Genomic DNA, 15,054 nt, shown 5'->3' on the forward strand with positions numbered 1-15,054 from the left:
TAGCCTTGTTAATGCTCCCTTACCAGCATTGATTCATGAAGGCTATCATTTTGTCCATAGACCAATTGTTTAATGCATGCACCATGGAGAGGAGTGAGAAATTTTAAGTCTCTTAGAGGACTGGATTGTTATTTAGTTCAAAGCTGAAGTTTCCCTTCTTACTCATCCAACAGTTGTTGAATTGAAATCTCACTTTCCTTTTCTGATGCCAATAGATGAGCCTCTCTCACCAGATTTTCTAAGTTATCGTTTGGGAAAATATTCCTCTGGGCCATGATGGAAGTTTAGCTGTTGTTGGACCCTCGAAGGCAATAAAAGCAGGTGGATTATGGTGATCGCAACATAAAAGAGTTATATGAGGGCAGTTACCATAAGGACCTCTTTGGTGTTGAGGCCAATGAATGAGAAATGTTGAGTGTGATGAGAATTCAGGAGAGCTTCTTCTTCAGAGGTACAAAAACCATTAAAGGGGATCCCACAGTGATTTTCTTGGTTGTCTTAACCAAAAGAATAGTGATTGTAATGGATCCAAGTCAAGGGGGTATCTCCATGCCACAAGCTCCAACTGTTGGCTGTAATGCTTCATAAATCAATGGCGGTCGCCATGTTTTGGGGGGAACATCCCAAAGGCATTTCTTTCCTCTTTTCATACAAATAATAAAAGGTAATCTGATGATTGGGATGTCAAGGAACAGATAGTTTCATCAACTGCTCCTTTAAAGCCTGGAAGCCCTATGTTGACCAATTCTTCCCATAAAACTGGGGCAGGTTGTATTGTTGAGTAAAATGTACAGAGGTCTGAGCATAAGAGAAAAATCTGGAAGTCAATTACAACAATAACCTGATAAAACGTCTCAGTTGGTGCTTAGTTTTGGGTTTGGGGACATGTAGGACAGCATGAAGTCTGTCTGGATCTAAGTGTAGCCTTTGTTCTGCTATCAGATGCCCTAAAAATCGAATGTGGGTTTGGGCAAACTGATTTTTCCTTGGCGACTTTCTGTCCCTTTAAGGCTAAAAGCTTTAGCAAGTGAACGCTGTCTTCTTGAGAGGAGGTCTGAGAGGAAAGCAAAGAACGAATTGATCCACACATCGCAACACAGCAGGACCTGTAGGGGATTTTATGTCATCCAGGTCACCTTCAGGATTTGTGAGAAATAAGGACTCTCAATATAACCCCGGGGCATTACTGTCCAAGTGAATTGTTTTCCTTCCAAATGAAAGCAGAAAGCTACTTTCTAGTTAATCAACTGGAATGCTAAAAAATGCACTGTATAAATCACTTATAGTAAAGAATTAACTTCTGGTGGAAATGGATGTTAGTAACATCTGAGGGTTAGGAACAATAGGATATTTTGGAAAAGTTGTTTATTGCTTAGAAGTCCTGGACAAACTGAAACCAAGCAGGATCTTGTGGGGGCATCTCAGATACAAAAGCCTCTCTTTGCCCCCAGGTTTGTGTTTGTCAGCCTTCCCTGACCTCAAAAGGGTGGAGCACAACATTTACTAAGTAAGGAAGTGAGGGAAAGCAGAAACAAAGAGACAGCAGGTCTCAGTGGTCTGGAAGTAAATAGCAGCGAATGATTGGGATTGAAATTCTTAACCATCATATAGGCTCTAAGTATAAAATGCCTCAACCATTGCTTTTGCTGTCTCCTAAAAAGAAATTAAGACATTGCAATTTATTAGTTTTATTAGTTTTCTTTGCAGGAGCATCCAGATCAATCACAATCATCAATGGCACACTGAGTTGCAAGATGGTGCCAGGAAGTCTACAGCTGAGGTCTTATCAGGAAGCTGAAATCACAAAGACCCCTCCTCCTCTTGATCTCTTTTGCCTTTAAAAACGTTGCACCTCAGCAAGCCAGCAAGATGGATTTGAGAGGAGAGAAGGGGGTCTTGGTCTCCCAGCTTTTGGGTTGGTACCACCTCAACTAGGAAACCGTTCTCTGCTCCAAACTCTGACATTTCAGGTTGTTGGCCTCACTGTGCGTCAGGCTCATGAACTTAGGTTCAACCACAAAACCTCCACCTTTGGCTCTTAGGTTTTCTCACCAGGAAAACAGGAGATGCACAGAGATTAGTACCAGGAAAAATGAGACCTTGAAACTTGTAATCTGTTATCCTTCTTTATTTATTGGGTACTGATTAATTTTGGGGAGAGGACTTGATTGGTCTATTTGAATCTTGATGGAAGGTGTACTGTAAATTCGGCCAACATTTGTTGGAGATTTTGCTCATAAGGAAGATGGTAGCTGATCCCATAGGGACAAATAATCAGTGCCTCCAGAATCTGCTCTAGTCCGATCAGAGATGGAGCAAATAAAAGATGTGGTAGGTTGATTTAATCAACTAGTGGGTTACTTTGATGACCACTGTCAGATTTTAGAATCATTTCCCCCTTTTGGGAGAAAGAAATTCCAGTATGATACTTCTCTGAGAAGTCTCCACCTAACACATGTGTAGGAGCTGAGAAACTAAGGGGAAAAGAGTAGATGGTGCCCAGAAGGCCTAAACAAAAGGGAAAAGTTTCAGAGACAGGATCCTCTTTGGAGATCCCCATTATTTGGACTGTTTTTAGTACAGCAACGCAGAGACTGCCTTATGGAAGTGGGAATGAGCACTGAGAGTGTGGCTCCAGTGTCACCTAGGGCTGGAAGAGGTTCACCCCTGATCTGGAGAAATATTTCTCCAGGCCGGTTAAGAGGGAGGATTGGGAAGAGCCTGGTCCTTACAGCCCTATCATTGAGAGGATGTTGGAAAGGCTGAGTAGAGGGCTGAAGTTGTCTTAAGTGCTTAGATTTGTAAAAATCTCTTTTTCGAAATCCTGACTCTGCAATAAGAGTGGAGTTTTGTTTAAGGACCTTCATTTGCTGGAGTTGAAGATCATGAATTTAATCAGTCTTCCTTTGAGGTGACCCATCTAGTGTGTAACAGAGCTGTTTTCCCAGATTAACTAAATGTGGAGCAGACATCATTTCCCATTTCATCCTGGCCTTTTTACCAGAAGGAAAAAGTCCTGGTTCAACCCATTAATAAACATAAACTTATAAGCTATTCAGTTAGAATTAGCATCTGAAGAAAGAACAGAATTTTCTTTAAACAGTCTGAAGTTGATAATAATATTCAAGAACAGGTTCATCAGATTTTTATGTGCACCAGAATTTTATTCCAAACAACAGATTTTGGAAAAGAAATTGCGAGTTGAATTCACCTAGCCATTGCCCAAACCTAATGGTATAAGCCTTCTGGTCTCCTGGCTATATGCCTAGAGAACTTTCAGAATTTTCTCAATTAGTGGTTTTCACCTAGTTCTTGGCTTGATCTTCATGGAAAAGCATGTGAGCCACCTGATATAAGTCAGAGAAACCAGTTGATAAGTTTGAATGACTATCTTGAACTCCTCAGCAAATCTGAGAGGATCTTCTTATTTTGGGAAACCCTTTAACAATGGTTCACAATTCAGCTTTAGTCCAGGCAATTCAAGAAATTAAATTTTAGCCCCTGGAACCTCAGAAGGCTTAATTTTAAAGGGGCAAGTTCTGACAAGATCAGAGGAAAAGAGTGTGTCAGGGGAAAAAGGAAGTTTGGTGAGAGAATTTGTGTGGGGGAATCGAGGGTCCAGAGGAGGTGTAGAAAGGAGGGAGGAAGATGGCTCTAGAGGTGGGGCTGAGACAAAGGAAATGGGCAAGAGGAGTTGAGGCTTCAGATGCCACCTCATCCTTCTTCAATCATTTATTTGCCTCACTTTATCTTAAAATTTTATTTTTTAGAGTGGCAGTTTTAGTCGACTGATAACATTTGTAAGCCTCAAATACAAACCGAAAAAGGTATTCCACTCAATTTTGGAAATTTTAGAGCTTTGATTGTCCTATTCAGTTTTAAGAAAGGTAAATGTAGGGATTTCTAAAGTTCCTCATAATAGCCATTTTTGTTCTAAATTGCCTTTGCTTACATCAATCTGTTTAGTTAGACATACACATGTGCAAGGAAGGACCATAGTTTATAACATAACATTGCCCGGGGCCTCTGTTGGGATCCCATTTCTCAGAGGTGTTTTTCTAGAGTAAACAATTATTTTTAGACAATCTAAACAGCTTAAAAGGCTTACAAGTCAAACAGGCTGAAGGCCTAATTCCAGTCAGTTCTACAAGAACAGTCTTGTCCTGTAGGAGCCAGGCTGAAGGCTTAATGGCACAGCTCCAGTGAAGCAGTCCCTTTTCCCAAAGGAATGGGCTGAAGGCTTGCCAGTTCCAGTTGGAGCAGCCTGTTTCCGAAGAGTCAGGCCAAACCAGTCCTCCCATACATAAAAATGCCTTGATCCAGAAATTATGAAGCTTTAAGATAGATTCCCAAATAAAAAACCTGGAGAGCTCCAAAAAGCAAAAAGAGGGCAGAAGCTGGGATCTAAGAGAAAGACTTACACTCAAACTCTCAAACTCCAGGGTTGGTGAGACAAGCAGAGAGTGAAAATGGGTCCAGTGTGCACACAGTATCTTTTCCCTTGCAAGTTCATTATTGAGGGGTCTTCTGTGGTCCCCATATGGTCCATCAAAATGTTGACCTACAAAGAGAGTCTGCTAGTTATTTCTCCAGCAAAAATGAGTGCTTTCAAGGTTATCAAAGAATTTCAATTTGAGATCAGAAACTGTGGTGAGCCACGTGCAAATTCCCTTATAGCAAGGGGAGAGGAGTCTTTGAAAGATGGGAAGAGAAAGGTGAGAGGGTTATAGTAAATAATCTACCTTAGAGAAATGAAGAGTTCCAAGTATGGTGGCTTTTCACTGGCTGGGTTGTGACAGTCTCTCATTGATTGAATTCTTGCCAGGTAAGGAAAGAGATCGCTCCTCTTCCTGTTGGGTTTGGCCTTCATTGTGAGGCTTGAGACGTCTCCATCCTGACCTCCTGATTCTGTTCTAATTGAGGCTTCTGTTTATTAATTTTTAAAATTATTTGCAAAAATCAAACATTCTGATTATTCTCTGCTTTAAGCACTTCATACTACTTATCTTCCCTGAATACTTGCCTTTCTTTCTCTCTCTATTCCTTCCTTCCTTTCTTTCTTCCTTCCTTCCTTCCTTCTTCCTCTCTAGGAAGGCCTCGCCTGGGGAGTAGGGAGGTTCTAGAACGGGAGAGCGAGCGTACTCTAGGGAGTGCGAGGCTTGCTGCAAGGGGGCTAGCTTCTAGGAGGTCTAAGAGTTTGCTTCTTAGCTCGGATCTGTCTTCGGAGGGAAGGACTTTGGTTGTCTTTCTATCTCTCTCTTTTTCTTTCTTTCTCACTTTCTTCTTTATTCTTTTTTTCTTCTTTCTTTCTTTCTTTCTTTCTTTCTTTCTTTCTTTTCTTTCTTTTCTCTTTTCTTTCTTTCTTTCTCTTTCTTCTTTCTTTCTTTTCTTCTCTCTCTCTCTTACTCTCTTTTTGTATTCTGTGATTCTATTCTTCTTCTTAAATATCTTCTCCCTAACTTTTCTTTCTGGCAAATGCTCACTTATGCAGAGGTTTCTTTCCAGAACAAATTAAATTATCCCCTCTCTTATAAACCAATATTAATTTGTATAGCCTATGTTTAAGACTTTTAATGATTATTTTTATGATTTTGTTCTCCACTCAATATGATTTCTAGAGTGCAAAAATCTTACCTTACATATGTCTATAACTATCAACATTCTAAAATATATTAGATGCTCAAAGATTGAATGGAATCTATTTATCTTGATTAAAAGATGTTTACACATTAGACATGTGCAGAAACATTATTAAGTTTGAAAAATAGAATTAACTTATATAATAAATGAGTTTGTTAAAATTTTAACATGGCATCTTTTGAAAAAAAATTTGCTAGAGAATATTCACTTCTAATCAGAAACACAGCTCAACAGAAAGCCGAGTCACAATCTATTATAATGCTAGCACCTTATGCAGCAGAAAAATTTGGCAAGAGATTTGAAGCCAGCAGCACTGTTATAACATTTCTGTGATAGCTAGTTACTATGGAAATAAAAGCAAAAGTGAAACAGAGTGTTAACAGGGGAAAACCAGCAGGAGTTACTTGTAGCTTAAGTTTTGGGCAAAGACATTAGCTAAAATTCACCATAAGAAGTCTGCTTTACAGTGGGGCTGTAACTGTTCCTATTTAGAATCTTGACACTCTTTAAAAATTCAACTTCTATGTAACTAACCAATCAGTCAGAACCTTTATTAAACATTAATGCACTTACAATTAAAAAAGGAATTTCATTGCATATCAATTTAATACTTGTCTTTACATGAAAAAGAACATATAGAGAGAGCACTGCAATTATTTAAAATATAGTCATTAAATTCATACTAAAGTATTTTTACCCATTTGTTTTGCTTGCATATGAAAAGTTTGGATTGCCCTTAACTCATGCAAATTAAAATTCAAGAAAATCTTTTAGAACATTCAGCCATTAAATACCTGTTATGCATTTTTAAGGCATTTTATTTGTATCAGATAATTAGATATTAGCACAGAGTGTTAGACAGCATTTGAAAAAGAATCTCTATGGAAACAGTCTTAAAAGAGATCAAATGTAAATAACAAAGGCTGAGTTCTTGCATTGTTATCTGTATCAGAAAATGATACAAATATATATATGCTAGTTTGTCTGAAAAGTTACTTTGCTGGAATGTTGTACAGATTTCATCAGCTCCTTGTTTCAGTTTGAGGGAAAAGATACAATCTAAGCATTCTGGTACTGCAATTCACTAAATAATTCTAGAAGTTGTTAAAATGTATTTTTATTTAACTTTTAATTTGCTACAGAATAACATCTTAACACAACAAAATATATGGCATGATTTACCAGGATTCTGATCTCATTAACTTAAATTATATGCACAGCTGAGTTTGAATTATTATTATTACTGTGTAGCTTAGCTTCAATATTCCCCTCTACTCTTATCAGGTTAAATGTTGGCTTTGAATTTGAAACGGTGTATAGCTGGCTGTCCCAACTCACTTCCTATCTTTCTCTTAACCCCACCTCCTCTCCAAAAATTTAAAAAAAAAAAAAAAAAAGAATTGAAAATGTGTTAAAGTATGTAACAAAAAGAAACAACACCAGAAACTAAAATTATAATTTAACTTACTCTGAGAATCTGGAAGGAACCTAACGCATTAACTATACGGCCATGAGAATAAAGGTAAGAATTATCATCAAAGAATAATGCTAGCTGATTAATTACTCCCTCCAAAAATAAATAAGTAAATTAATAAATTTAAAAAAAAGTTGGGGAAAGTATAGTTCAGTGGTAGAGTGCATGCTTAGCATGCACAAGGTCCTGGATTCAATCCCCAGCACCTCCATTAAAAATAAATAAATAAACCTAATTAGTCCCCCTGAAAAATAATAATAAAAATATAATAATAATACTATCTAAGTATTGATCACCTGAAAAAAGATAGTCATTTGTTTCTTATGGTATCCCCTGGGACACATGCTCTCTGCCAGCCAAACCAAAAGCAATAATTCCTCTGTAGCATAAATGTGGCATTTTGAACCCAGTGGACTGTTTACATAGAAACCATTAAATCTGAAAGTTGGCAGATTGAAGATCTGTGAAGAATTGCATTTTGGCAAATACCAATGAAGGATTTAAAAAAAAAATGAAAAAATCCACCCAATGATCGAAGTGCGTTTCCACGTTTACTATATGTGTATTAATGTTTGAGCTCGTCATGAACGTGACTGATGGAAATTTAGGTGTTGATGGTTCTTTGTGGACTTTGGTGCAGTGCTGAAGGTTCCTTCTTTCTTCTTTCCCCCCAAAACACAAAAAACAAACAAAAACAAAAACCCAAAACCAGAAAAATAAGATTGGGTTACATGGAAATATAAAAACTGGGCAAAAACCATGCCAACTGTAACCACCAATCATGTGTAACGACCACCTTCTTACTTGTCCAGGTACATACCCTCCTACTCCTTTATCATTGTCATTTTTTGGCTAAAAAGATGGCTTCCGATGCAGCAAGTCATCTCTTACTATCTTCCTTTCTCCAAGGAGCCAATCAGAGGCCCTGGAGTGAGGCCAGCCACTCACTACTGCATCTCCAGATCATCCGATTTGCAAAAACAGATTGTCTTTGCTCATATTAAAAAACCAAGCCTTCCATCTAGCGTGCTTTGTTGATTCAAAACTAATCAATATCTAATCTAAACTTGTTACGACATCTGTATTTCTTCTTCCAAGAAGAGGAAGTGCTAACAATATCAAGCACGAAAATTCTGACACTTCAGCTGACAACAATGTCTTCTTTATCATTGCCAGCCTGATTTTTTTCTGATAAACTTAGAGCAAAATTTTGAACTTTTAACTTACAAAAAAAAGTAGCTTCCTAGAAATTTCTTTTAAAAGATTTAAACGTTTTCTTGGAGGGGGAAGTTATAGCTCAGTGGTAGAGCTTGTGCCTAGCATGCACGAGGTCCTAGGTTCAACCCCCGTACCTCCATCAAAAAAAAAAAAAAAAATCTAATTACCACCCGCCAAAAATTTTTTTAAAAAACCTATAAAAGTTTCCTTTGGACAGTAATGTGCATTCAGTATCAAAACCTTGATTTTTCCAAAGGCCCCAAAGCTGCCGTGTAGACAGAACATTAATCTGCACCCCCCACCCCGACCCAGGTTCTTAACCTCTTCGCTATCATTTTAAACAAAGCTAAACTATGAAACCTTTTTTTTACAATGTCTAAAATAAAGACATTTCAACCATTTTATCCACCAAGAAGTAAATCAGTATATATAAAATTTTGTTACCATCACAGCTTTTTGAATGACCTCAAGGACAATATCTAAATAATTTTAATATAAAAGAATATAATAAATTTGTACTTTGATGCAGCCCAGTTTTTCCAAAAACAGAATACTGATAGATTAAACATAAACAGAGGAAACAAAATATACAGCTGGGCTCACATATAAGAACGTGCTCCAAGGTGACACAAACCCAAGAGAAATGCCAGTGGGAAGACAGATGAAGTGGCGACTGGGGTCTGGGCTGGGGTCAGAGACTCAGGGTTCAGTAACCACAGGGTACAAGATGTGCCCTAGGGACCTGAATGGGCGTCCCTGGCTTAAGGGCCTCTCATAAATTAGGAAAAGGGGAAAAAAAGGAAGTACTGCTAACCTATGGCTTGGGGCTACTCATTCTCAGGAAGTTTTGGGGCTAGGAAAGTGGGACCAAGACTTAGTCCTGAATTAGCAGGGCTGATCAACCAGTGTGTTACTAGAGCATCAATCAAGCTGCTGTAAAAGAGATCACAACACATAATGGATTTGAAAAGAGTTTATTTCTTTCCTCTTGTAATTTTCTACACTGAGTAAAGAGCTTGACTTGCTGGTGCCATTCAGGGTCCAGAATGGCAGGTGTGTTTGGCCATCCTTAGTGTGTGGGTTAAAGCTATGGGTTCAGGGAAGAAACAGCAGTTGTGATCATTTCCCAGCCAGTGGGGTAAAGTGAAGAAAAACTTTGAAGCGACATTCTCTTTGGGGTGTCGGGAAAGGAAATGTGTCCTCTAACCTCTTAGGTTCTGTCCTGGGGCTATGTGAATTAAACAGACAAGTAAAAAGTTAGAGGAAAAGAATACATATTTATTAATATTTTTACATGCACAAGAGTTCACATAAAAAAAAGTGAAACTCAAAGAAGTGGTTAGACCTGAAAGCTTATATAGTCTTCACCAAGGGAAAGAGAGTTTGGGTTTCGAGAACTATAAATAGTAGGGAAGTACTTAGTCAATATATAGGGGAACTCATGGAAGATAAGAGTCATTTTAGTAAAGTTTGTTTTTGCAGACTCATCCCTGTGCTAGCTCTTCATCTCCTGTGATAGATGTTGCTTTTCCCATCCTGGAAAATGCATCTGACCTTCACAATGTGAAATGCATGCCCTGATTTTAGGCAGATGAGAGGAGGAAGGAAAAATCTTCCTGTATCTGTCATTCATTTTTCATTACCTTCCGCTCAAACTCACCCTTCTGCCGAAGTGGCACATCCTCATCCCCCTCAAAGGACCTGGCCAGGCTGCTTCAACTCACATCCCATTTTCTCTAACTTATTCCCATGTTTATGAGAAATGTTGTGGAATTTGATATCTAGCTTGACTGCCATGAACTCAGCTACAAGTGCACGTGGCCAGAGTAGACACACGGGGAGCAGTCTATTTCTAAACGGAAGGAGGGGACGGCAGTTTCCACCACAACGTGTTATTTTGGCCACTTGAAGTTTTGTCCCCTCCTGTACTGAGGCTCTGGGTGTGGAGTGCTGTGGAGGAAAAGGGTTGCATGGAACCATATCTGTTTTTTTTTAGGGATTGTGTGCTAGACAGCAAAGAGATATTTCAGGCTGGAGAATTGCTGTCCCTTGTCACGCTGTGGCAAACATATACTGAAAGGGTCACGTTCATGATTTGGAAGACGGGATGTTACCAAGAGCCTTGAGCTGCAGAGAAATGGGCACAGAAAAGCAGAATGCTGGTGGATGTTGTGTGTGCCTTTGGTGACAAAGCAACTCAGCAGTGGGGTGGCCAGTGCACAAACTGAAGATTGAAGGGAGTTCTGCCACCATGTCTGGTGGCCCAAAAGCTGGTGGAGAAGCCAGGACATAAGAAAAAAGTTTGGCAAGTGAAGTTTCAAGACAGAAAAATCTGAGGATTGTATTTTCGTTCTGATTCATTCACATTGCTCAGAAATAGAATCTGAGTGATATTTTGAAAGAATCGCACCACACGAGGAAAGAAATCTTGGCCTGTCTAGGACAGGGAACTATATTCGATACCTTGTAGTAACCTATAACAAAAAAAAAGAAAATGGAACCAAGTATGTGTGTGTATGCGTATGAGTGAAACAGCACACACACGTTGAAACTGACACATTGTAAATTAACTATACTTCAATGAGAACAAAAAGTTTGTAGGTGGAGCAGGTGTAGGCAGAGCAAATCGGGATGTGACTGGGGTTCCTCAGGTCCCACAGGTGGGCTCTCCTGATGTGGGCACCTGTGTGCATGCTGGTCCGCTGTCACCACTCCATGGCGGTCCTCCCCATCTGCAGCTGCAGAGAAACGAGAATGCTTCTGACACAGTGTCCTGCCTTGTATATTATACATATTTTGGAAACGACGAGTTAAATATCCAACAGAAAATTATTTGGGGGAAAAAAAACCCCTAAGTTTAGAAAACCTTATACAATTGACCAGTACATCATATGGTGCGTATCTGATCAGGTCATGTCTGTGTTAGGCAAACATGCTTAGAAAACTCATGGTTGTATCTAAGTGAGTAGATATTTAGAAATTTCTTGCTGTCTTACGGTGAAACCATTTATAAGCATAAATTTTCAACGTGAAGGGAAAGGATAATTTCTTTTCTCCCCTGTTCAAATTGTAGTGGAAACTGGTAGCTCTCTCCCCAGTGGTCACCACTGCGAAATAATTAACCTTGACTTTCATTAAGGCCCCTGCTCTGCTGGCAATATTTATAACTATTGAAGCAAGACATTTTCTTGCTGACATGATAATTTCATGGGTAGGACATTAAAACTGACTTCTGGAGGCTTTATTTTCCGTTAAGAGATTCCATTATGCAGAGAATTGAATCCCTTACTGACTCCAGAATTACAAAGCAGAGTGCTTATGAGATGGAATTATACTAAATTACTAATTATCTGCTGTACATTTGAAATTTAAACAATTTCACTCTCCATAATTACCTTTTTTTCTCATTTTCGTTTCAATAACTAAATCCACTTGTTAAAATGACATTCCAAAGAAGTATTTTTGGGGAAAAAAAAACTGATTCCGAAGATTTAGATTTAGATTTAAATAAACAATGGGTGTAATAATTTAATGCTCATATTGTCTGCTTTGTTGTGCTTCTTACAAACGAGAAACTCTCTATATTATAAAGGAATACATTAATTTTCAAAGTAAATGTGAAGTTACTGAAATGATGGCACCCATATTTTTACAGGGTTCTCATGTATTGGCGTCAAGTTGAAAAATATGTTTTAGAAAGTTATACTAAAATTTTCCATCATCATTAATTGTGTCTATATTCAAATGTGCTTTAATTTATTCAAAATTAGGGGGAAATCATGGTTTTTCCCACTTCTTAAGGATTGTAGTATTCTTGTTTTGTTTTTGGTGGAAAATTGCTTCCAGTCTTGCCTTATGTGTACATATCTGAGTGTTCCTACCATGCGACATTTGCATCCAAATTCCATTGTTCTGAGAACTAACTCCGTCTTATGCAGTCATTCTATTGTGGAGGAGGACACAGTGATTTCTTGTGCACGCTTTCAGCGATCAGTTATATATTTAAGTGATCAGCTGTATGGTACGGACATGTCAGTTATATGCAAAAATCCGTTACTAAAATCCAGAAAGCTTTTCGTGACTCTGTCATTTAACAACAAAGCAGATTTTAATTTTGTATTCGCAGAATTGTTTCTTCACTAAATAAGTCAAAAAAAATCCTCATCTTTTAATAATTGCCATGAATGAAGTATGTACTGTGTCTCATGGCGTTTATATATATATATGTGTGTGTGTGTCTCTTAATATTTACTTAAACTAACTCATAAAGTAAGTATTATTCAGTGTATTTGACCAATGAGGGATTGAACAACACTGAACATCACTAAGGGGTCCCCAGGCTACACAGAGGGCGAAGGGCTGGAATTACGAGCAGCCCCCGCTGACACCTGCTGCTCCTTCCTCTCCAACACTGTCAGCTCAGGATGCAGGGTCAGGCCAACCAGAGAAGCCACACACGGTGCATCCATCCTCTCTTCCCCAAGACAGTTAAACAGACATGTGGCAGCTCTCACTGGAAAGTCAAACACAATCTAGGGACTGAAGGCAGTTTTGTGCGTGTGTGTGTGCACGCTTAGTCACTGAAGCAGTAGAAATATGTGTGTACAATAGTTTAGATGTAACTTTTGGGGCAGATCTATTTAAAAAATCATATTTCAACCATTAGAAGCAATAAACATCTCTTGTGGATATTGGAGGAAGGCAGGCTCTAAGCAGACATGAATATTTCTGCAGAGTGGGGTTTGACTCGTCATGCTAAATAAGGTAAACGTAATGAAAATCTCCGTCCCATTTGAAATAAGGCTTAACTACTAAATACGCTATGTGTCTTTTTTTTACATTTCAGAATTGTGGGCAAGAGAAAGAGTTGCTGTGAAAAGCGGGGCTTTGGAAAAAGGATTGGGATCAGGGCATTTATGGTGTGTTTTGTGGCCACACGGCCATAGCTGACCCTTGTCCATACACCGATGACACGCCCCTGGCTTAGGGCAAGTCTCCATTGTCCCAGTTTGACCAGATCTAAAATTCCTTTGCTGATGTAGTACATCTCAACAAACCAAAAGAATAAATAATACTTCCTGATACTCAGCAGGTGTTTTATAAATTATCGTTTCCTCATTATTAACTATTACTTGCTCAAAACTGGTTTAAAATGATAATTTATTATATATATATATATATATGAGTTTATAAAGGACATTGTGATAATACCATTCTGTTGAAACTGAACAGACAGTAACTGTTTGATGGAGGTTCTCATGAACCACTATCTTTGTGGACCTTGATTGGGAAACTCAACGGAAACCCAATGTCTTAATAATTAAATCACCGTGAATCTAAATTTTCTGCTGCGAAATGGTACATTTTCTTCTTCTTTTTTTTTTTTTTTTAGTCTTTTGGCTTATTCTTTGAAACAGCCTCTCCTCCAACTTGAATTATAGTCTCCTGAATTTTCCATGTTGTTCTAAATCATTGGCATGTAAGGAAATGGGAAAATTTGGTGAGAACATTTCCATACAGGTCCCTTTTAGTCTAACGTGCACTCTAGTCAAATACGTCAATGTTGGTATAATAATGTCTCTGGTACCAAAAGACGAGATTCAGAATGATTGATAGCAAATCCATACTGAGAGCTTATAAACAGTAAATATTATTTCAATATCACCAAAATGATGTAGCGTAAGGTAATTATCCCCAAGTACAATAAAACAGAAAAATGCTTCTCTGACTGAAGATTCAGGTTGATGTTTGCAGAATTTTTAATATACTCACCTCTCATTTTAAACAACCAACCTGACCCTTTTTCCGCATTATACTGACATTCCAAAAAGTGAATTTTTTACTTTGCTCAATTCTATGTATTTCCAAAATGTTTTAAACATGTACATTCACAAGGTACTAGATAAATTATTTTTAGTCCTTCATAGAACTTTTAAACAATTACTATGATCATCTTTACCTGGAGATAATCATTATTAATGTTCGTAATTGATATTATTGATAATAGATCTCATTGATAATTCACATGGATGTTGAGTGCTATACATTTTAAAACTCTATAAAACAGCAACAGAAAACATATCAGAGGAAGCAAAAGACTGGGGGACACACACACACACACAAAGCAGAAATGCAATTATGAACCTATGCTAATTACTAATTAGCATTGCCTTTATCCATTGACTTTGCTAATTTCTGAGAGTCAATTCAGTAATTATAAATTTCTAAACTCCAAAACCCATCAAGTGTCTTCATTTTACTTTTATCCAGACCTAAGACATCTCTTAGATTTTAAAATATTGCAGGGGTGGGGTGCTGACCAACAACATAAAGTCTAGTTCAGATATCCCTGTGGCTTCCTCTCCTGAGTTTTGCAGTGGGTCTGAGAGTGGATTCCTGACATCGAACGCATCTATATTTATGTCAATAAATTCCAAAGCTGGTAGGCTGTCAATATCCCTTGCATTGAGGCTAAAATTGTAATTCTTTTTCCCTACAATGACGGCACTGGTGATACTCAGTCCCACACCCCAAGATGCATTGTTTATCCGCATTGGCCATTTGTATGTCTTCATTGGAGAATTGCTTGTTTAGGTCTTTTGCCCATTTTTGTATTGGGTTTTTTTTTTTCTAATTAAGCTGTATGTGCTCTTTATATATTCTGGAAGGTAAGCCCTTGTCTGTCTCATCTTCTGCAAATATTTTCTCCCATTCCATAGGCT

Source organism: Camelus ferus, chromosome 36 (assembly GCF_009834535.1).
Source record: "Camelus ferus isolate YT-003-E chromosome 36, BCGSAC_Cfer_1.0, whole genome shotgun sequence".
Lineage (NCBI taxonomy): Eukaryota > Metazoa > Chordata > Mammalia > Artiodactyla > Camelidae > Camelus > Camelus ferus.